This window comes from Lithobates pipiens, unplaced genomic scaffold (genome assembly GCF_037356315.1).
Source record: "Lithobates pipiens isolate NorthernLeopardFrog02 unplaced genomic scaffold, aLitPip1_a1.2 Scaffold_8, whole genome shotgun sequence".
NCBI classification, from domain to species: Eukaryota; Metazoa; Chordata; class Amphibia; order Anura; family Ranidae; genus Lithobates; species Lithobates pipiens.
The window spans coordinates 324,224,796-324,248,061 of NW_027507903.1; positions in this window are offsets into that span (position 1 = coordinate 324,224,796).

A 23,266-nucleotide genomic window follows, 5' to 3' on the forward strand; every position below is an offset into this window, starting at 1 on the left:
CAACAGAGGGAACTTGAGGAGGAGGAAGAAAGGCAAAGGTTATTAGAAGAGAAGAATTTAAAAAGACAACATAAAAGGAAGGAAATAGAAGAGGAAAATAAGAAAGTTTTGAGTCAGAAGAAGGACAAATGAAGACTCGTTTTCAGATGAAAACGGCTCAAGGGATTCGGGGACATAGTTCTAGAAGTCGTTCTCGCTCTCCTATCCGGTCAGAGAGCGAGGAAGAAATAATAGAGGACTCACAAGAGGATGACCTCTCTTTAAAAATGAGTGACCTTAAAATGCCTCTCCAAAAATCTATAAATTAAACACAATTAGTGTCAGAAGATGTAACAGCCCTTAAATTTCCCCTTATTACTATGGGTACTACCCAAGTACAAATTCCCTTGCCCCTAGGCACGGTTAAGGAAATTAAGGAAACATGTCCTAAACCTAAAAAAGATCCCAAATCAGCTGTAAACTTTCTTAAAAGATACTGTCAAGGAGCAAGGATGTCTGGAGAGGATCTGGAAGTTATTATAACTGCTGTAGATCCTGAAACCATTGCAGAACTGAAAGTCACAGACTGGGTACGGGAATGTAAGTTATATGAAGATGAGGAAGATTGGACTGGCTTCTGGAACAAACTCCTAGCCGCCTGGAGAAAAGCATATAAACCAGAAATGTTTCCAAAAAAGCTGCGCTATAATGAATCAAAACAATGTGTGAAACATAAAAAGAAAAAATGTTTAAAACGTGAAGTCCAAAATACAGACAAAAAAAATCTATATATAAATATCCAAATATTAGTCCATTTCCCAGTCAACAGAAATTCTGCTTATCATCTCCACCGTGTTTTATCACACCGCACCAATGGAAAGAAGTGTCATCAAAGTTGCAGAGAAAGGCTTTCCACCACCAACAATACTGACGCTTACCAGCTATACTGATCCCATCTCAGAGATCAGATATCACCATAAATAAATCGCTCCCTCTGAACATGGACTGCATGGAGGATGTATCTCTTTAAACGTTTTGTTCAAGTGGATGGTATGTTCCTACGGCCACACCGCTCATTGCCCAGCACATGCATAAACAAGAGGAATCGCCATAGTGTGATACAGTCAAAAAATTTTAATGAGATAAAAAAGCTGCACTTACATCAAAATGTAAAAAAGGAATCGTTTTTCAATTAAAAGTTTTGCCGGCCGGCCTCATACAACGCTGCCCGCCGCTTCCGGGTTCAGCATAGATCGCGGTGACGTCAGCACGCCGCTCCTCCCTACGCCATTTCGTTAGAAATAGCGTCTTCCAGGGGCACGGGCGGTGTACTGACTCACCGCCATAAATAGTACTTCATACAAATTAGTTCCGCCCCACTCTGAGCTTCTGATGGCCATGTTGGAAAAGGGCAAACTTCCCCATTACGTGGGCGGAATTATATAACTCCCCCTGCCTGTCAACAGCTTTAATGTGAAGGATCTCTTCAGGAATTCCTCACTTCCTATCCAAAGAGGCCATATTGAGTCTAAACAGGCCATATTGGATCTGGGCAAATATTCCCTCTTTACCAAACAGGTCACCATACATATATAATGACTCAGCAGTCTACATATCCAGTATCCATTAGTAAAAAGAGGGGGGGAAAACTAGATGAAAAAAACAGGGAAATATAGAGAAAAATGTATACATAATATATAGAAAAAAATTATATATATTATATAAAAAATGTAAAAATATAAAAATATATATAAAAAAACCTTTAAAAAGAAAAAAATGTAAAAAGAAAAAGATTTTTTTTTATTATGTATATATATATTGTTATTTATATCTATAGGACTACCAGCCAATATTATACATATCCCCCAAGATCTCACATGATATGTATATATTTCTAAGAGACCTCACATAATATAATGAAAAAACATTTTTTGGTCTCATTTCCTAATTCGGCTACCCCTCTGGGGTTTTCCATTCAAAAGGGGGATTATTCACGCAAACCACACCTGAAATCTCCCTTGGTATTTCTGCCATGTTTCCTGCTCTCAATGACTGACCACGAGGGTCATATCCTCAGCCCTATGACAATCAAGGGTGTTTTAACTGTGGGGATCCTTCCCACTGGAAATCTAATTGTCCTCAAAGGAAGGGCTATAGACCACGGCGAGGTGGTCCAAGGAGAGCTGATTTCAGAGGCAGATATCAGGGAAGAGGTCAACAACACCAACAGGGATATCTGCAAGAATGGATACCTCCTCACATACAAAGTGAAAGTAGAACTCCCTATCGCCCTCCAAATCAATCTTATCCAAATCAACCTACTAACAGGCAGCCCGTAGAGCCAAGGAATTCAGTGGATCTAATTCAGATGGACTGGCCGGGGTACAGGGATAATAATCCCCGTAACCCCTTCCACCCTAGACCATAGGGACGCCCGGAGCATGTTCCCTCCTTGGTAATGCACTTCTTCTCTTCTCATTGGAAAACACTTCCACAAGTAGTTCTGAAAGTTGAAGGACATATGGTGACGTTCCTAATTGATTCAGGTGCGTCTAGCAGTAGCTTAAATGACCCCAAGTTTATCAATGAGAATTGTGCCGACGGTTGCTCTGTGGGAATAAATGGGACTGATGTTACACACAAAATCACTGCACCTCTAAAGGTGACAGATCTAGAAGATAAATTATTGACCAAACAAACTTTTGCCATCTTGACCGAATGTCCCTTGTGTCTGATGGGGAGAGATCTTATGTCATCTTTAGGACTGACCATCAAATTTGACTTACAAGGGGGTATGACAGCTAAAGCAGTTAACTGTGACTTAACCATGCCTAAGCGAAGGGACCTGACATTTTACTACATGTCCATACCAGCCCCCCTGGAGACTCACCCAATTTGGGCGAAGTCCAAGACAGATGTAGGACATATCAAATGCACTCCATATGTCCCTACTTTCAAGCCCAACATTTCTCCCATCTTTCAGAAACAATACCCATTACACACTCAGAAACTACAGGGCATACAGCCACAAATTGAAGATTACTTACAAAGGGGAATCCTCCAACCAATCATCAGCCCCTGGAACACTCCCATAAATCCTGTTAGAACGGCCAATGGGGAGTGGAGGATGGTGCAGGACCTACGGGGAATAAACAAATGCATACAGCCCCTTCCGCCTTTAGTTTCAGACATTACTGGGGTTTTTATAAATATCCCTGCTACATCCAACACTTACACGGTACTAGACTTATCCAATGCTTTCTTTAGCATTGATGTACATGAGGATTTTCAGGGAATCTTCGCTTTCACCTGGAGCCCCCCCCCCCCCGCTCCATGGTACCAGAAGTAAGTCCCCCCGGTCAGCGACTGCAACTGACCTGTAGGTGTCTTCCTCAGGGATATGTGGACAGTCCAGCAGCCTTTTCTATGGTTTTGAAGGCCACATTGGATGATTGGGTACCCCCTCAGGGATCGGTCCTACTACAGTATGTAGATGACCTACTGTTGTGTAGTGAGAGTGGGACACAGTGTTCAGCAGATTCGGAAAGCCTGATGAACCATCTGTTTCTCAAGGGCCACTTGGCGTCTCAGAAAAAGATCCAGTGGTGCAGGGACAAGGTGGAATACCTAGGATGTATTATCTCAGGCGGGACAAGACAGGTGTCCCCTGAACGAGTCAAAACCCTGACCTGTCTCGGTCCCCCGAAGGATAAGGCAGTGCTCCTTTCCTTCCTCGGCTCTATCATCTACTGTAGGCAATGGATCCCAGACTGTTCACATATACTGAGGAAATGACACAAGCTTTTAACTCTTTGTTGCAGTCCTTGGCCAGTGCCCCAGCACTGGGTTTGCCAGATTACAGAAAATCCTTTGTACTATACTGTGTGGTCAGGGGCCCTGCATTCGCTGCGGTTCTAGCGCAAATGCACGGCACTCACTACTGCCCCGTGGCCTATCTTTCAAAAAATCTACCAATTCAAGTCAAAGGCATGCCAGCTTGTTTGCAAGCTGTGGCTGCTTGTGCTATGACTGTAAAGGAAGCGTCAAAAATTACTCTCGGCACTGACACCACTCTGTATACCACACACACAGTAGTGCATCTTCTACAAAACATGTCAACTCAACACATGACAGCTCAAAGATCCAGTGGTTATGAGATTGTGTTATTAACCACTTCCCACCCGGCCAATGTACATATACGGCCGGGTGGGAGCCGTCTACTTCTGATAGGACGTTCAGCGGCGCGATCCCGATGTGCTCGTGTCACCCGGACACGGCGCATCTCGGAACGTCATGGGGGCCTTGTGATTGGCCCTCCTGATCACATGACGGCCGTGTCCAATCACGTCATATGATGTAAACAAACAGCCGGTTGCTAGGCAATCGGCTCCTCCTCTCCTCACACAGAAGTCATCGCTGAGGAGAGGAGAGCAGATCGCTGCAGACGGCTGGTGATCAGTGAGTATGAGCTGTTTTTTACAGCTTTTTACTCACTGATCACCAGCCTAGTGTAAACACACAACACACCACACAGTATAAACACAGTCCCCACATATGTCCCCAAAACACACATGTCCCCAAAACATACATGTCCCCAAATAATAAAAACACATGTCCCTAATAATAAAAACATGTCCCCCACATATGTCCCACTAAAATCACATGTCCCAATGATTATCTGTACACATATGTCCGTCATCACCTGCACACATCTGTACATGATCATTTGCGTACATACGTCCGTGATCACACAAACCAATTATTATACACTTAACGGAATTTTTTTTTACCAAAAACATGTAGCAGAATACATTTTGGCTTAAATTTATGACAAAATTTGATTTTATTGGATTTCTTTTAAAATAGAAAAAAGAAAATATTGTTTTTTTTTTTTCCAAATTTCCTTTGCTTATATCGCAAAAAATAAAAAACGGAGTCGTAAATAAATACCACCAAAATAAAGCTCTATTTATGCAAACAAAATGATAAAAATTTCATTTGGGTACAGTGTAGCATGACCGCGCAATTGTCACTGAAAGTGCGAGAGCGATGAAAGCTGAAAATTGGGCTGGGAAGGAAGGGGGCGAAAGTGCCCTGTATTGAAGTGGTTAAACACACACGGACTCACAGTCAAATCATGCACTGAAACTACTCCAGCAGTTAGATTGTTACACTCCTTACTGAGACTGCCCATTGCAATCACTCCCACCCATGACTGTTCTAAAGAATTGACTAATACAACTTCACCAAGACCGGACCTCACTGACACTCCCAACCCTGAATTTCTAGATATTTTTGTTGACGGAAGTAGTTACTTTGCCTGACGTAATTATTGAAGCGAAACCACTAACAGCCAGTTCAGCACAACAAGCTGAGCTACATGCCTTAAAGTGGAAGTAAACTCCCCTATCGTTTTCAGCCAAGGAAGCTGCCATCTTTGCCTCTGTTTAATCTTCGAATGCTATGGTGCTGCACATGTAATTTGTTATGACACCAGCCATTGGATGGTTTGATAGTTTGGCTGAGAGCACAGTCAATGTGCAGTTAGCATTCCCAGCATGCCTTTTTTTTTTTAACTGTTTAAATCGATGGGTTTACTTCCACTTTAACTAGAGCATGCCAGTTATTTCAGGGACAGGAAGTGAACATTTACACTTACAGCAAATACGCTTTCAACGTGGCCCATGATTATGGAATGATCTGGACTAATCGGGGGTTTAAAACCGCAGACAACAAACAAATTGCCAACCAAAAATGGGTGGAAAACCTCCTGCAAGCACTCCATTTACCATCCAAGGTTAATATTATAAAAGTGAAAGGCCACTCTTATGACAAAACAGAAACTACCAAAGGTAACAATTTAGCTGACAGAGCAGCCAAAGCTGCAGCTGATAAGATACCTGTGCAGGGAACTCAAATGTTGTTCTCAACAGATTTCCTATCTCCTGATTTCCCCTCCACAGTTTCTCTCGTGCAAAGAAAAGCACAACCCGAAGACATAGATTGCTGGGTTCACGCAGGTTTGACACGTAATCCGGATGGATTGTGGTCAAACAAGGAGGGAATCATAGGGATCCCAGAAGCTGTTGCTCCCTTAATCCTGTCATACCTTCATGGTCCTGGACACATAGGAAAAAAGCCCCCTTTACAACTGTATAACCAAAGCTTTTGCACACAGAAAGCACATTCTCTGGTCAGTCAGCTAGTGGGCTCATATCTCACCTGTGCACAAAACAATGTTCAAGGTCCAAAATATGGTTTACATGGACATCTCCCACCCCCTTTGGGTCCCCTGCAAGATATACAGATAGATTTCACACATATGCCAAAACAAAAGGGAAACATCAAATATCTTTGCGTGATGGTGGACAAATTTTCTTTCTCACGTACAGTATTCTCTTGGTGATAAATATAAAAAGTGAATACCACCTTTTGTCTATTCCACAATCAAGCTTTCCTGTATCCCTTACAATAAAATTAGTAAAACAAGCAATAATAATGGATCTAATTTATTGAAAAAATGAATGGGTGTTTTATATTAATTAAATAAAATATTAGTAGATGACATAACTTAAATACAGTGATTTTAAGGATTAAAATACAAAATGTTGCCAATGAACAGTAACAATTACAGAAAGAGAAAGTTACTAATTTAAAAGATAATGGAGTTATGTTACACAGACATCCTTTTTTTTTTTCATAAAAGTGTTTTTATTTAGAAAAAGTAACACACAACATACAACAAAGGACAAGATAATTGTCACAAAACATCAGCATCAAGTGTAAGGTAACTAAGTCATGATACAACGTGAAAGTTATAACTTAGATCGAATGACCATGACCTAGACATAACATTTAAATGAAGCAGAAATGGGTGCAGGATCGTGATTTTCTATTGTCCCCTCCCTGCAGATATAAGGGGAGGGGAGAGGCGTAACAACTCGGTCATGGTCAACATTTAGATTGCAATGTATCCTGACAAGACAAGGTCAAGGTACCCTTCAGTGCAGGTACAATAAAGAAGAAGAAAAGAAGAAGAAAGATAAGAAAAAGTGCTACTGATGAAGGGGGGGGGGGGGACAGAAAAGAACAAAAGGGGGGGAAGCATTGGGGGAAGGTCTCGGGGGGATAACGGAAGGGGGTGTGGACTTGGGGTTGGAAAATTGGAGGGGGGCACGAATGGATCCACACCTGCCCCCCCCATGGTATTGAAGACGATGCCGCATACGCCAGTCAGCCCAAAGTGGTGTACTGAAGGTAGCGATCAATGGTGACGAAATGGGACCAGCAAGCCCAAGTAGTAGAGAATTTGTGTATTCTGTCTTGCGAGGTGAAAATCAGTTCCTCCATTTCTTTTATGGAGGATATTCGTGCAAACCATTCCCTGACAGTTGGAATGCCCGTGCAGCGCCAATGTTTGGGTATGCAAAGTTTGGCAGCATTGACCTTATGCATGGCTAAGGATTTGTTGTAGTCTTTTTTGGGTAGTGATGTATGGTGTAAGAGAAACTGAGCTGGGGTGAAGTCCAGAGTCCAGAGTATAAGTAGTGATATGCGAGATGAGGCTGTGGACCCCCCCTCCAAAAGGGCTGGAGGTTCATACAATCCTACCACACATGGAGCATAGTTCCCACCTCCAACCCACATCTCCAACAAGTGTCAGGAATGCTAGGAGAGAATTTATGAAGATGTGACGGGGTCCTATACCACCTAGTAATACCCTTAAAGCCATTCTCTTGAATGCCCATGTTCAATGAGCCTTTATGTGCGTATTCATAGATAGAGTTCCAGTCTTCTGTTGCACGGGGGGGTTTGGAGGTCTTTATTCCGTGAAGGGGTAGGGGTTTGCATTGGGATCTCTAAGAGGAGGGTGTAGAGGAGGGAGATGAAGTGCCTTTGCGGTGTTTTGTGATGGCATAAGGATTCGAAGGGCGTGAGTTGTCATGTCCAGGATGACTGACTGGCATGAGTAGTGAGAAGTGTCAAATTTGTATGTAGGTCCAGCAGGATAGAGAGGATGTCCTAGTTTTAGATTTTAGGGTTTCAAAGGATAAGGACTTCTCATTAGAACAGAACTGTAGTGCTGGAACATTCTGTGAAGGCCACTGCTGACTTAAAAAATCCTCAGAGATCCCCGGAGGGAAATCAGGGTTACCCCGTAGGGTGGTTAAGGGGCCTGGGAGAGGGGCAGATGGCCCGTGTAAAAAAGGCCAGGCATGTAGAGTGTATAATCGGTTGAGCTGAGAAGTTATGGGGCCAATTCTTAGAAGGTAGCCACGGGTGTAAGGGTCCTGACGAAAAGGCTTTTTCTAGAAATACCTATGATTTTTTAAAGGCATGAATATTCCAGTCAGCGATCCTTGTGAGGTGGCAGGAAATATGGTATTTTTGGAGGTCAAGTAAACCTATTCCCCCTCTAGACTTGGGTAGTGTGAGGCGGGAGAATTTAATGCGAGGTGAAGAGCCCTTCCATAGGAAGGTAGTGCAAGCTATCCGATAGGATGAGAATAAACCTGCTGGAAAGGATATAGGGATTGATTGCATTAGGTAGAGAATGTGTGGCAAGACAATCATCTTAACCACTTGCTTACTGGGCACTTAAACCCCCCTCCTGCCCAGACCAATTTTCAGCTTTCAGCGCTGATGCACTTTGAATGACAATTGCGTGGTCATACAACACTGTACCCAAGTGAAAATTGTATAATTTTTTTCCCACAAATAGAGCTTTCTTTTGGTGGTATTTAATTCCAGCTGGGAGTTTTATTTTTTGCTAAACAAACAAAAAAAGATGCAAAAAAATGTTTAATAGTTTGTTATAAAATTTTGCAAACAGGTAATTTTTCTCCTTTATTGAAATGCGCTGATGAGGCAGCGCTGGTGGGCACTGATAGGCACAGTTAAGGTGGCACTAATAGGCACAGATAAGGCGGCACCGATGGGCACAGATAAGAAAGTGCTGATGGGCACAGATAAGGCGGCACTGATGGGCAAAGATGGGCACAGATGGGTGGCACGGATGGGTGGCACAGATGGGTGGCACGGATGGGTGGCATGGATGGGCACTGATGGGTTCCACTGATAGATGGGACTGATGGGCACTGATAGGTGGCACTGATGGGCACTGGTGGGCGGCACTGCTGGGCACTGCTAGATGACACTGATGGGCACAGATATGTGGCACTGAGGTGCATCACTGTTTTTGCGGCAGATTGTGGGCACTGATAGGTGGCACTGTGGGCACTGATAGGTGGCACTGTGGGCGCTAATGGGTGGCACTGTGGGCACTAATGGGTGGCACTAATGTGTTTCACTTTTTCCCCTACTTAGGTGGCACTGGCAGAGGGCAGGTGGGCACTGATGATCTGGCCGTGATCGGGACTGATGTCCTGATCACGGCCGCCGGTGATCGGCTTTTTTTTTTCTCCTCGCGCTGTCAGCGCGAGGAGGAAAAATAGCCGGTTACTGGCTCTGTTGCGATCACATGATCAGCTGTCATTGGCTGACAGCTGATCACGTGGTAAGGGGTCGGGATCGACCCCTTGCTCTGATCTATGATCAGGCGAGTCTCATGGACTCGCTGATCACAGAGCGCGCCGCGCGCGCCCCTCAGGGGACGCGCAGGCCGCTCGTGCACGGGACGGCATCAATAGACGTTGTCCCGGCAAAGCAGGTCAGCGCTGTAGCCGTCATTCGGCTATAGCGCGGATCTCTAGAGGTTAATCAAAGCAGAAGAAGGACCGGGTGAAAGTTTTTTGAGTATAGGTCTGTCAGACAAGCAGGGATTTAAACGCCAAGATAGGTGAGAGCGTCTTGTTCCCATCTCAATGAGCTACAACATGAGGGGGAAGGGAAATGTTCAGTGCTTGTGATTTTATGTGGTTAATTTTGAAATTTGATAAAGTACCGAAGTTGTCTATGTCTTTGAGGAGATTAGGCAAGGAGATATGGGGTGATTGTAGAGAGAGCAGAATGTCATCAGCGAAGGCTGCGACCTTGAACTCTCTGCCCTTCACAGTGATCCCATTGACATTTGAATTGCCTCTCAACCTATTAAGGAAGGGTTCCAGGGTAAGGATGTATCCCTGGCGAGTACCATTGCTGATGGGGAAGACGTCCGACAGGTGGCCGCTTACCTCTACTGCTGTGGAGGGACCTGTGTATAAAGCCATAATATGTGACAGCATGCGGGACCCCAGACCTATAGCTATGAGCACCTCCCGCATGTAGTCCCAGGCCACCCTGCCAAACGCCACCTCAGCATCGAGTGAAAGAAAAAATCTGTGTGATTTAGAAGAGGTGAGCCAGTGGTGTAAATTTAGCATGCGGATGGTGTTGTCCCTGGCCTCGCGTCCAGGAACAAAACCCACCTGGTCCAAAGAGACCAGGCCAGGCACCAAGTCGAGTAACCTGTTAGCTAAAACTTTCGCATAGTTTTTAATGTCCACGTTTAAGAGGGATATTGGTCGATACTTTGCGACCAAGGAAGAATCCTTACCCTCTTTAGGAATCACCGCGATGTGCGTTGTAAGAATTCTGTCTGGCTTGATCTGGGGGATCTGATAAGTCGTCGAATGTCTCTAGGATTTTGGGGGCTAGTGAATCAATAAAGGCTTTATAATATTGGAGGGAGAAGCCATCTGGGCCAGGGGACTTGCCTGTTTTCATTTGTTTCATAGCTTTGTCGAATTCCGACGCCAGAATGGGGCCTTCCAGGTCTAGTGTCTGTTGGGAATAAATTGGCTTAGAGCTGTAGCAGGAGAGGAATTCTTTGATAAGTGTAGTGCGTGATTCAACATTGGATCGTGGGGGACCGGTGGGTTTCAAATTGTATAGTTTAAAATAAAATCTCTCAAATTCTTTGGCAATGTCCTCATTCTTGACCAGAAGACCCCCCCCCCCCCCCCCGGGTCACGTATATGGTGAATTGTAGAGGAGAGTTTTGAGTTTTGGACTGTGCATGCCAGAAGGTGCCCACATTTGTTCCCCTGCTCATAGAAGATCCTCTGGCCAAGAACGTATCTTCTCCTGGAGCTCTTACCCAGTTCCTCCAGAAGCAGGGCTCGGTTGTGTGTCAATTTCTGTAGGGTGGCTTGCAGGTGGGTCAGTTTGTGAGAAGCTTCAAGAGATTTAATTGTCCTGATAAGGGAATTTATGTATTCTTGATGTTGTTTTTTGGCTTTTGTAGCAAGGGCAATTAGTTTGCTTCGAATCACACACTTGTGTGCTTCCCAAAGGGAAACTGGAGAAATTTTCCGCAAAGTATTGCTGAAGTCTTGTGGGAATAAGATCTGTCACTAAATGATCTTTGAGAAGGAAAGGGTGCACGCGCCAAACTTTAATTCTGTAGTAGGATTCAGGAAAATACAGGGTTACTGTGATCGGGTGGTGGTCTGACAGATACATCTGTCCTATAGTGGACCGCTGGAGTAGGGAAAGGTCCGACTGGGAAAGGAAAAAATAGTCAATCCTAGAATATTTTTGATGTGGGGCCGAAAAGAAGGTATAAACCTTATCAGAGGGGAACAAGGTGCGCCAAACGTTGTGTAAGGTGAAGGAATGAAGCTGTAACTTAATCTGTCGTAATGCTTTATAGTTTAAGGTAGAAGTTCCTATAGAAACACCCTTTGTCTTAGAGTCAGGGGTAGTGGAATGGAAGGCTGTTTGGTAGATATGATTAGAGAGTTTAGGGACGGCGTCCGAATAGAAGCGGGTCTCCTGCAGGAAGATAATGTGGGCCTTGTGTTTGGTGAGAGATGATAAAACTTGGGACCTTTTCTCTGGCAGATTAAGGCCCTTCCCGTTTAGGGATATGCATTTCAATGTCAGGGAAGGCATGGCCTGTGGTTGGAGATGCAAGTTTTCTGTGATTATATATCGCTGGGTTGCGTTTACTTTTTTACTATCCCTCTAAAAAAAACTGTGGCAGGGGTACCACTAGGAGGTGCAGGGGCAGATGCGGTCAGGAAGGGGGCAGGAAGGGGTAAGGTCGGGTAGTAAAAAAGGAGGGAGGGAAGGGAGAGGAGGGGTGAGGGCTGGGAGATCAATTCTGGGAAAGGGGGGGGAGAAAAATAAAGAGGGGAGATAGAAAATGGGGAGATGGGAAGAGAGGAGAAAGAGAAAGAGGGAGAGGGAGGGGAAGTGAGGGAAAGGGCAGGGATGCAACAAGGGAGGAAAAGAGAATGCAGAAACAGGGAGAAAATAAAGAGAGGAGGAGTAAGTGAAGAATGAGAGTTCAACCAGAGGTGGGGTTTGTCTAGCTAAGCCACCATAGAAAAAGGGGAAAGTCTGTATGGTCAGCAAAAATCCCGGTGGGATCGCTGTGTGGGAACGTAAGAAGGGATGGTGGTTGCAATCTGGGGAGTGAATATTTTAACTTGTATATAGTAGAATGGGTGCTAAGGGGAACCTACTCACAATAAAGATCTGATGATGTTATGACCAGTGTGAGATCTAAAACAAGAATATGCTAGGGAAACTTATACACTACTAATGAAACAATTGAAACAGTGCAAGTAATTCTGTTATGTGCCTCACTGGATTACAACTTCTTATTGCACAAAAAAATCAAAGAAATTCCCCGCGCAAGAGAAAACAACTGTTTAATGTGATTTTTTTGAGCGCCCTGGATGTCAGATGGGGTTTGGTGAAACACTCCTGGTGAGTGGTCCCCACCAAAGTGATTCCAAAAAAGGAAAAGAATATACTAGGACCACCCTGTCAGATCTAAGAGATTGGGGAAAGCATCCTCCAGTCCCACGAGGGTTACCCAGGCTGACATCTCAGGTGGGCAAAGAAAAGCACCCTTCCAACTTGAAGGCAGAACTAAAATGTGCAATCACTCAATATAACTGAACCGGGGAATTTGTCACCTTGAATGTAACTCCATGTACAGAGCTATGGGGATGTAAGAAACACAAGAACATCTTCTAAAATATCCAAAAGAAAGAAAACAAAAAAAAAGGGAGAGAAACAAAAATTATTATTTTTTTATAAACTACGGCTAGACATGATGAGGAAATAAAAATAAAAATAAAGATAACAATGCGAAAAATGCACAAACCCCCCAAAAGTTGAAAAAAAATGCAGTCGAGGGCCATCGTGGAGGAAGTCCGGGGGGAGGGAATATGGAGGAGAAGGCGTAGCAGGTCCTGACATAAAGGGCCTGCTCACCCAGCCCAAGGTATGGGGGCAACAAAAAAAAAAGAAAACTTGTGTATAGCTTAAAGATTTACCTCCCAAAAGTGAAGACAACAGCAGTGGGACGTAGCCTGCATTGTGCTGACAGTTCCATGGTGAGCAGTACAGGGAGGGTAGATATGCCCAGGGGAGGTGAAGAAGAGTGATGATTCGACATTGATAGTCCTACACGGTCTTCGTGTGGGTGGTGGGTCATTACATCTGTAGTGTAGTGATGTTTGACAGCTTCGTGGAGAGTGATGGAAGAGTATGCAGAGGCAAAAGTCCTTAGAAAGGGTTAGAAACGAAAAAAAAGGGGGGGGGGAACCCTGAGAAGGAAAGGTAGTGAATCAAGGCAGTTGCTCGCAGGCGGCATTCGGCTAACAAGAGCTAAGGTCTTTTAGACCTATGCACGGTCTCTTCTCCTGGATGGGGTGGATGGAGAGCCCGGACTGCGTTGGTGTTGGTCGCGGTGTGATGCATGGTTGCCAGGGAAAGACAGGTCGGCTCTGTATCTTCGGGATCTGTGTCTTTGGGCCTTCGGTGATGGGTGAAGAGAGACCAGATGCCAGGTTCATAGGGGAAGTAGGGTGTATACCAATCCAGAAGCTCGACGTGCAGGAGATCGAGTTGTTCGCAAAAACCCAGCAGGTCCTCGGGTGTGTGGAGTAGTGCAGAGTGTCCTCTAGCAGATACCGACAGCCCAAATGGAAACTTCCATTGATGTTGTATATTTCTGGCCTGTAAGGCTTCCAGCAGGGAGCGAAGAGCTTGCCTGTTTTGGAGCGTTAGCTGGGACCAGTCCTGGAACAACTTAAATTCTGTCCCGTTATGGAGGATTCGGTCTCTTTCTCTGGCTTTGTGGAAGATTTCCTCTTTAACTGGAAAATTAACCATGCAGCAAATTACAGCCCACGGTGGTTCGTTTTCAAGGGCAATGGGCGTAAAGCACGATGGGCTCTTTCCATTTCTATGGGAGAGTCTGCTGGGTGATCAGTTAAGTCATTAAAAATTGTGCAAACAGTCTGTTGCAGGGAGCCCAGTTTGATAGTTTCGGGAACCCCCCTCACCCTAATATTGTGTCTCGGTCCGGAGTTGTTCAAGTCCTCAACATGCCTGTGAATGTCCAGAAGTTGGGAGAGGTGGGCGTCAAGGGGCAGTTTGTTGGACCTGTTGGATGTGTCTGGGTAGTTTGTTCCACCCCCTCTATCCGATGTGCCACAGCATGGATTTCAGTTTTGAGGTCAGCTATTGCCTCTGTAACAGATTTTTTGATGTCTGCAGCGACTGACTCTAAGTCAAGTAGGCTATGGCAGTGAGCGCGCCCCGTGTCCATGATGGAACTCGCAGGCAGGGGTTTCCTGCTAGGCGAGATCAGTGTTTTAGCATGTGAGGCCACGTGTGCAGCCATGCGCTGGGTCCGGAACAGCTCCGGTATGTTCCTGCTGAGCTGCGTACCTGAGTCAATGGTTGCTTGGGATGTAGAGCAGCTGCGAGTAGATCTGCTCATGGTGTTTAGAAGCTGTAGGTTCCCCTAGAAAGGCTCGATTCAGACCCCGGGTCGCAGGAGCTTTTGGCTTATGCTGCCATCTAGGTCTCCGTCCAGGCCACGCCCCTACACAGACATCCTTAATCACTTCAATACAGGGCATTTATACACCCTTCCTGCCCAGACCAATTTTTAGCTTTCAGTGCTCTCACACTTTGAATGACAATTACTCAGTCATGCTACACTGTACCCAAACAACATTAATCACTGCTGTTTTTATTTTTATTTTTTGCAATATAAGCACAAAAAGAGAGAACATTAGTTTAGTTTATTTAGTTTATTGTAAAATTTTACAAATAAGTAATTTTTCTTCATACATTTGGGCCAAAATGTATACTGCTACATATCTTTATTAAAAATAACCCAAATTAGTGTATATTATTTGGTCTCTGTGAAAGTTATAGAGTTTACAAGTTATGATGCAAATCACTGAAAATGTATCACACCTTATGACATGGATGTATTGAAGGCCTACCTCATTTCTTGAGACCCTAACAAGCCAGGAAAGTACAAATACCCCCAAAATTACAAATTTTTGGAAAGCAGACATTCCAATGTATTTAGTAAGAGGCATGGTGAGTTTTTTGAAGTTGTAATTTTTTCCCACAATTCTTGGGAAAATTAAGATTTTTTTTTTGTTACACAAAATTGTCATAATAACAAGTTATTTCTCTCACACAGCACATGCATACTTGCAGTGATACCCCAAAATACATTCTGCTACTCCTTCTGAGTGTAGCAATACCACATGTGTGAGACTGTTACACAGCCTGTCCACATACAGAGGTCCAACATCCAAATAGCACCTCCAGGCATTCTACAAGCATAAATTACACATCTCATTTGATGACAACCTATCACCCTTTTGAAGCCCCTGGAGCACCAGGTCAATGGAAACACCCATAAAATGACCCCATTTTGGAAAGCTAACACCCAACGTATAATTTATGAGTCATAATGAGTCTTTTGAACGGTTTATTTTTTTTCCAGAAGTTTTTGGAAAATGTGGAAAAAAAATTAAAACGCATTTTTTTATACAAAGTTGTGCATTTATAACATATTTCCAACACATAGCATGTACATAGCAAAATGACACCCCACATTACATTCTGCTACTCCTCCTGAGTATGGCAATACCACATGTGTGAGACTTTTACACAGCCTGGCCACATCTTCAGGCGTTCTAGGAGCATAAATTACACATATAATTTCCTGACAACTTATCGAATTTTTGAAGGCCCTGGAACACCAACACAATGGAAATGCCCACAAAATGATCCCATTTTGGAAAGCTAACACCCCAATGTGTAATCTATGAGGTATAATGAGTATTTTGAATGGTTTATTTTTTTCCAGAAATTTTTGGAAAATGTGGGGGAAAATTGAAAAAGCTTTTTTTTTTTACATTTTACAAGTTTTACATTTATAAGATATTTCCAACACACAGCATGTACATAGCAAAAATTACACCCCAAAATACATTCTGCTACTCATCCTGAGTATGGCGTTACCACATGTGTGAGACTTTTACATAGCCTGGCCACATACAGAGGCCCAACATCCAAGTAGCACCTCTAGGTGTTCTAGGAGCATAAATTACACACATAAATTCCTGCCAACCTATCACGTTGTTTAAGGGCCTTCATATTTCTAACATAAAGCATGTACTGTACATACCAATTACAAACCAAAATACTTTCTGCTGAGCAAAGGGTAAAGAAAATATTACCTGCGGTTTTAGTAGTGCAGTGGTACACAGAGGAGAGCATCAGTCCAGGAAGCAGGCAGGAACGTGGACAGTGACAGCAAAACAGGCAGCAGGCAGGAATAATGTCCATATTCGTTAAAGGTGGAGATGTTGACAACACAGCCAAAGCATTGGTCAAGGTAGCAGGCAAGGATTTAGTCCGCACCAGAGAAAGGACCGTCCATGCAGCAGGCAGGAATATTGTCCATAGTTAGTATAGGCAGCAGGCAGAGATATGGTCAGCACAGCCAAAAGTATTTGTCCAGCGTGCAGGCAGGACCATCAAGCTTAGGGCATTGATCAGGAAAGAATGGGGACAGGGGTAGAGGCTTCTTCCAACCAAATCTATATGAAGCCTCCAGACAACCAGACCCTGTTCAGGAACACAAAAAAAAAACAGTTTTTCTCAACTCTATTCTGGAGCCCCTCACATATGTGAGACCCCTATGTAGCAGGGTGAAAGATCAGTCCAAGAGGCAGGCAAAAACAAGGTCAGCAGGCTGATGTCGGTGCAAGTAAAAGGCATAAATAGATGGTAGGCAGAGGCATAGTTGATAGTCCAGGGTGATTTCACGTGAAAGGCAGAAACACGGCAAATAAACAATGCAGACGGCAGGCAGAGGCATAGTCGATAAACAGGTCAGGGTCGGTTCACATGGAAGGTAATGATATGGTTTGTTGAGGCACCAGGAAAATATTCAGGAAAGTATTTAAAAACGGGGAAATGGCAGTCTATTAAAAATATGGGATAATAGTTTACAAGAGTGTGATGGTCTCTGAAGCATTCTCTGATGAAAAGGCCAGGTTGGGAGAGACATTGGGGACAATGGATACTGGTGTCTTTCCCACCTCCTCTTTTGGTGCACACTTAACATTTTTTTTAAGTTGTCTTCCGGATTCTGATGGTGGAATATGGTCAGGAAAATGGCGCTCATGTAGTCTGCTGACACAATCGGAGCGAATGCTTTCTGCCGGGGATACTTGTTGCTATATCAGGGCAGTGACAATGTCTTCAATAAACTTTAGGAAGGTGTTGGGTGTTTCTGTCGATTTTTTTATAGATGATGAAAGAATTATACATGGCCAAATGAAAAAAGTAAATTGCGACTTTTTTTATACCAGAAGAGGGATTTTCGTGTTGATAAATAGGGCTGCAAAATTTGATCATTTAAATTCACCCCCCCCCCCCATGAATTTATTGTACTCATGGATATAGGAAGGCTTTAGAATGGGACCTCGTCTTCTGTTAAGTTCCACCGAGGTGTCATCATGGATAGTGGACATGATTTACGCATCTTTCCTATCCCTCCACTTCACAGCCAACACTTCCTTGTTCCTCAAGCTTGTCGATTTCCTCCTTTGTAGCGTTGTGGTGACTAGACTCTGTGGGAAGCCCTTTCTGTTTTTCCTTGCTGTACCACAGGCCAAAGTATTTTTTAGGTATAGGTGGCGGAAAAGGAGCAGACTGGTAGAGTAATTGTTCATGTAAATGTGATACCCCTTTTGGAGGAGTGGAAATGCCAACAGACAATTTTTTCGTTTATTCCAATGTACGTAGGACACTCAGGGGGCTGGAGCTGGGAGTCTTTGCCTTTGTACTGAGGAATGGGTAAACATATCTGGTGGAGCTTTCATAGAACTTGTTGCGCTTCAACCGGTACCTCGTCCTCTTACTGGGGATATACTGCTTGATTGCCTGTGAAATGGACCAGGGATTCATCCACAGAGGTGCTCTTGTCAGGGATATAAAGTTTGGCAAACCCTTTGAGAAAAAAATCAATTAGGGGTGAATTTTTTTATAATTTATCAGTCTGGGTGATTTCAGCGGGGCACTGTGAATTATCACTGAAATGCAGGAAGTGCATTATAATTTCATATCGGGACCTGGACATGACCTGGACATGAAAGATGAAAAAATTGGCATGTGGTGGATAGGTTTGGTAGACCAATATGCATGCACTTCATATTTGTTTGTAAGTCCCATGTTGAGCGTCAGGCCTGAAAACAATTTAGGCTCCTCCACTGTTAGCGGTCTCCATTCAAAAGAGTAGGCATAGCTTGATCTGGGGTTATTTTCAATGAATTGTTGGGAAAAAAAGATTGGTTTGGTCCACGATGCCTTGAACTAATTCATCAGGGAAAAATAAATTTAAGAAATCCATTTAGAAAAACCTTCATTGACCTGCACACCTGGCTGTGCTGTGAAAGGGAGGATTGTGGCTGACCCTGTGCTAGAAGGCAGCCAAAATTAGTTTGCCAAGGCATCTGGAAGCTGGCTTTGGGCCCTAATTCTTTGACGTGCAATTCTCACACTTGTACTGGGCCTTTCCTCCTGGGGTCTAGCAGCGCTTGTACTGGGCCTCTCCTCCTGGGATCTAGCACCATTAGAACTGCTGGTAGCTGCCTGGTGTTCAGACCAACTTCTTTTTGGACTTTTTCCTCCTTTGATTCGGATCCTGATGCGCTTTGCCTTTGACGGGCTCATATTCCGAACCAGAATCAGAACTGGGCGGTGAGAGCTCCCTGTTGCTCTCATTGGTCAGACTCATGATTTGATATGCCTCTTCTGGAGTGTATACCTTTCTGGACATAGTGGCTGTATGACGGGTGACACTGATGGGCTGCACATCAGGGACTAATGGGCTGCATGTCAGGGACTAATGGGTTGCACCTTGGTAGTAATTGGCTGCAGACAGGTACTCATGATGCGCTAATGGGACAGATCTCCTGATGGGATTACGGGACAGGTACTCAGACGGGATGGATGGATGAGAGGTACTCTGATGGGATCGATGGATGAGAGGTACTCTGAAGACAGGTACTCCTGATGACAGGTACTCTGATGGCAGGTACTCTGATGACAGGTCCTTTTTATTCAGGGGGCAATCTGGGCACAGTAGTACATACAGTACATACAGTAATGTGTAACTCTATTTGTCTAACTATTCCCGTGATCTCCTCCTCAACCTGGATCGGTGTGTGAGGAGGAGAACCCAGCAACAGCCATTAGACTGGGGTTTGTTGACATTTGTGACCGTCTGTAATTGGACACAGTGGATCACGTGGTAAATTTCATTGTCTCTTTACCCTGATCAGGGCTGGGCTTTGTCCGAGGGAAATGTCTGAACCCTGATCACCCCTGGGGAGTGCGCATGAGCGGTGTGTACACAGCTCTGCATAGTTATCAGTTGTATTTGGATACAGCCAGTCACGCTGCTTCCCACGCTCTGCCGGGTGCTTATTACCCTCATTGGGGAATGGCTGTGTCCCGAAGGACACACTGGATCCCCTATCACCATGCTGTGGGCCACCGGGGGCCAGCAGTAGCAGCAGGAAGCCAAGGATGTCATATGATATCAGCCCAGGATGGGAGATCCCATTTGCGGACGTCATTTGTCTATGGCTGGGTAATGAAGTGGTGAGGTTCCATTGTGTGATAGAAAGAGATAAGGGGGCAGAGAGCTGTGTTCTGATCTTATATATTATGTTTCTGTGTTTATTTAAGTGATTTTATAGCATATTTATTTGTTAAATTACATAGTAAGATTTTAAGACCATGTGCTGTTCAAGAAGCAATGATATGCAAATTAACCAGTACAATTGGATTATGAGCTAAGCAGAGGAAGTTCTTTACTGTTTAGTTTATTGCATACATATTGGCCATGCTTATTTTTTGCTAGAAAGGATAATTAGCTTGTGCATGTTGTAGGCATATTTGTGAATACTTTGCATGCTCTTAATTGTGTATCCTGCTGTGTTATGTGCAGTTTTTCCTGTTCAGTAAAGCACAGTAATACACTACAGAGAGCGTAGCTTCCTTGACTTCTACCACAAGAACCTTTATTAGACACCAAGTAAATCTTATATGCATGCAAAAATTTTCTTAGGGCCCCCCTCCCCCCATGCAATTTCGCTCTCCACCTTCTCGGAGACATACAATAAATAGTAGCTAGACTTAAACTCAGTTCACTGTATCAGATCAGGCAGCGATTGCGATTGGTTGCCAGAGGTTACAGCATATCATTACTGCTTACTGACTGGTTGCTAGAGGTTACCGCACTCCTTAAGGCTCACTGATTAGTTGCTAGAGGTTACACCCCATTTCTGCTTGTTGATTGGCTGCTAGAGATTGCTGTACAGTAATACTACTCACTGGTTGCTAGAGGTTACAGCACATCATCGTCTTCTCCTCACTGCAGGGGGGCATGATATACATATGAATGCTGCCTTATTTACATATCCATTAAGTTGGCCTCAGCTATTTACATATGCATGTCACTGCTATTTACATATGAATGCCAGTATTTACATGTAAACACAGGTCTGCAGGTGAGTCATCTGTACACAACAATAGGGAAGAGCTGGGCAGCATTAGTAGCAGCACAGGACTAAAACTTCAAGGGACAAGGGAATGTAAACTGGGATAGTTGGCAAGTATGAGACAGCTGCTTTGGGCCCCACAACAATGACAGGGCCCAGGGCAGCTGCCCCTTTTGCCCTGCCTTAAAGACGGCCCTGAAAATACCCCCACTTACTCCCATCCACCCAGACACATCCTTTCAAATAGCTTAAAACTTTGCCACTCTCAGTTAATGGATGGCACTGTTGGACTGTGATCAAAATCTCAAGACACTGGTCAGCTGTAGGTCTCTAGTTGGTGTTTATGATAATCATGTCCAGATGTACTTACATTCTTTCAAGTCAATTCCCACAGGAAGATATATTACAATACGTACTAGTAGGTGTTAGAAATTACAATGAGTCCAGGGCTTACATATTTGCATCAGCCAGGTGGTCTGTCTATAGTAACCTCTTCAGAAACCATTTTAGTGGTGTTTAATGGTGGAAAAACAAATGGAAACATGCTGTTTTAATTACATTTTATAGTTAATGTCCAACCAGTGTGTCTTGGGACTAAGCCTTATAGAGCCCTATGTCAAACGTTCACTATTTAATAATGTCCCTGAATGTAAAAAAAAATCATTGTAGGCCTATATTTCCCTTTCAAAGGTCACAAACATAGCTAGCACACCCAAGCTACTACCTGCAGTACTTGGTGGTTTTGGAGGTACTTACCTCTATTCCTCTGCAGACATTAGCTCACCTTCACCTGTAGGTCTAAAACTAAAATCAATGAGGCCTCACATATCTTTGTCCTCCTAACTATCCTCTCTAACTCCTTCTGAGGGCCAAGAACCCAAGACTGTCTACACCCTACATCACTGGCTGGATATGACAGCTCGTCCTTCCTCTGTTGAGGCTGTATGTTCCACTGACTTGCCTACCAAACCGTGGTTGTGTTAAGCACCTCTGTTACATACACTGCTGCAAGAGCTTACTGTGTGTTTACCATCCTATGCCTACCAGTCGACCTTGGCTCTTGCATGCTGTTAATTAAGTTCTTCACATGTAAGTGTACTATGTTTCGATAAAGTGTTACTGTTGTGGTTTTACCAATGTTTGCGCCCTGTGTATGTTCTCTCTGTCTTATATATATGTAGCGTACCCTCGTAAGGGCTGCTGAGTTGATTATAGCGATCCGCAAATCACCCTGCTGCTGACCTCCCATTTTGTTAAAGACATTAAACAGTCAATGATTTTGTTTTATTTATTGTCAAAATACAACTTGGATGAAACAAGGGAGGTACTGTATATGAGATGCCTATAGAGATTTCAATATGTAGGGTATCATCCATGGCCTTGGCCTAGTAAATGGATTTCCCTGTAGAATCCTCACTGTAGACTATTGCTTCTTCTGTTACTTGGCATATCTAACTGAATATTTACTACGCACTGCTTCCAGTTAAGACAAGAAGAATCACTCTGAATAATTCCCCTCTAGACTGATGTGGTTTTCCTATTACATATCAGAGAGCCAACGGCCTATACCGCCTATTAGACATGTGCGATTTGTTTTGTATGAATCGAAAATTCGTACAAATTCCAGAAAATTCGTACATTTGTACGAATCTGAAATACACATTTTTTATGCATACGCATATACAGTAATTCTGTACGAAATAAGAAATTTTATTTACGAATTTCGGATCCAAATTCCTAACGAAAGTTCGTAATTGTTACGAAAAGTTAAGAAACCTAAAAGTTAAAACCCCAGGAAGTCAACACAGCACAGGGATGGTGGGAACCCCTCATAATGATAAATTCATCATAGCGAAAATTTGTAATTGTTACGAAAAGTTAAAAAATCTAAAAGTTAAAAACCCAGGAAGTCAGCACAGCGCAGGGATGGTGGGGACCCCTCATAATGATAAATTCATCATAACAAACATTTGTTATTTTCATGAAAAGTTAAGGAAACTAAAGGTTAAAAACCCAGGAAGTCAACACAGCAAACGGATGGTGGGAGCCCCTCATAATGACAAATTCATCATAATGAACTTTCGTTACTTTAATGAAAAGTTTACGAATCTAACGAAATTTGGTATTTCGTACGAATCCGAATTGAATTTCGTAAACAAATGATGAAATACAATTTTTTTTAATGCGAAACGGAACGAAACAAAATAATTTTTTTGACGGTGCCCATGTCTACCACCTATCTTCCATGGCTCCAAGAACCAAACAGCCTCACAGTCTCTAAAAGTTACTGTCCACTTCTGTTCATGCTGTGCTTGGCCACACAGCATACTACAGTACTCGCTCCTGCTTTTGTTTCTTATGTTACACTGACCTTCTCCTTTGGATCAAAGTCCTGTGTTCCCTGGTCACAGGACGTCGATCTACTTCTGTCACTTCACTGATACTTCTTCTACTTGATCTTCCCCAGCATGCAAGTCTTGTGTTCCCCGGTCACA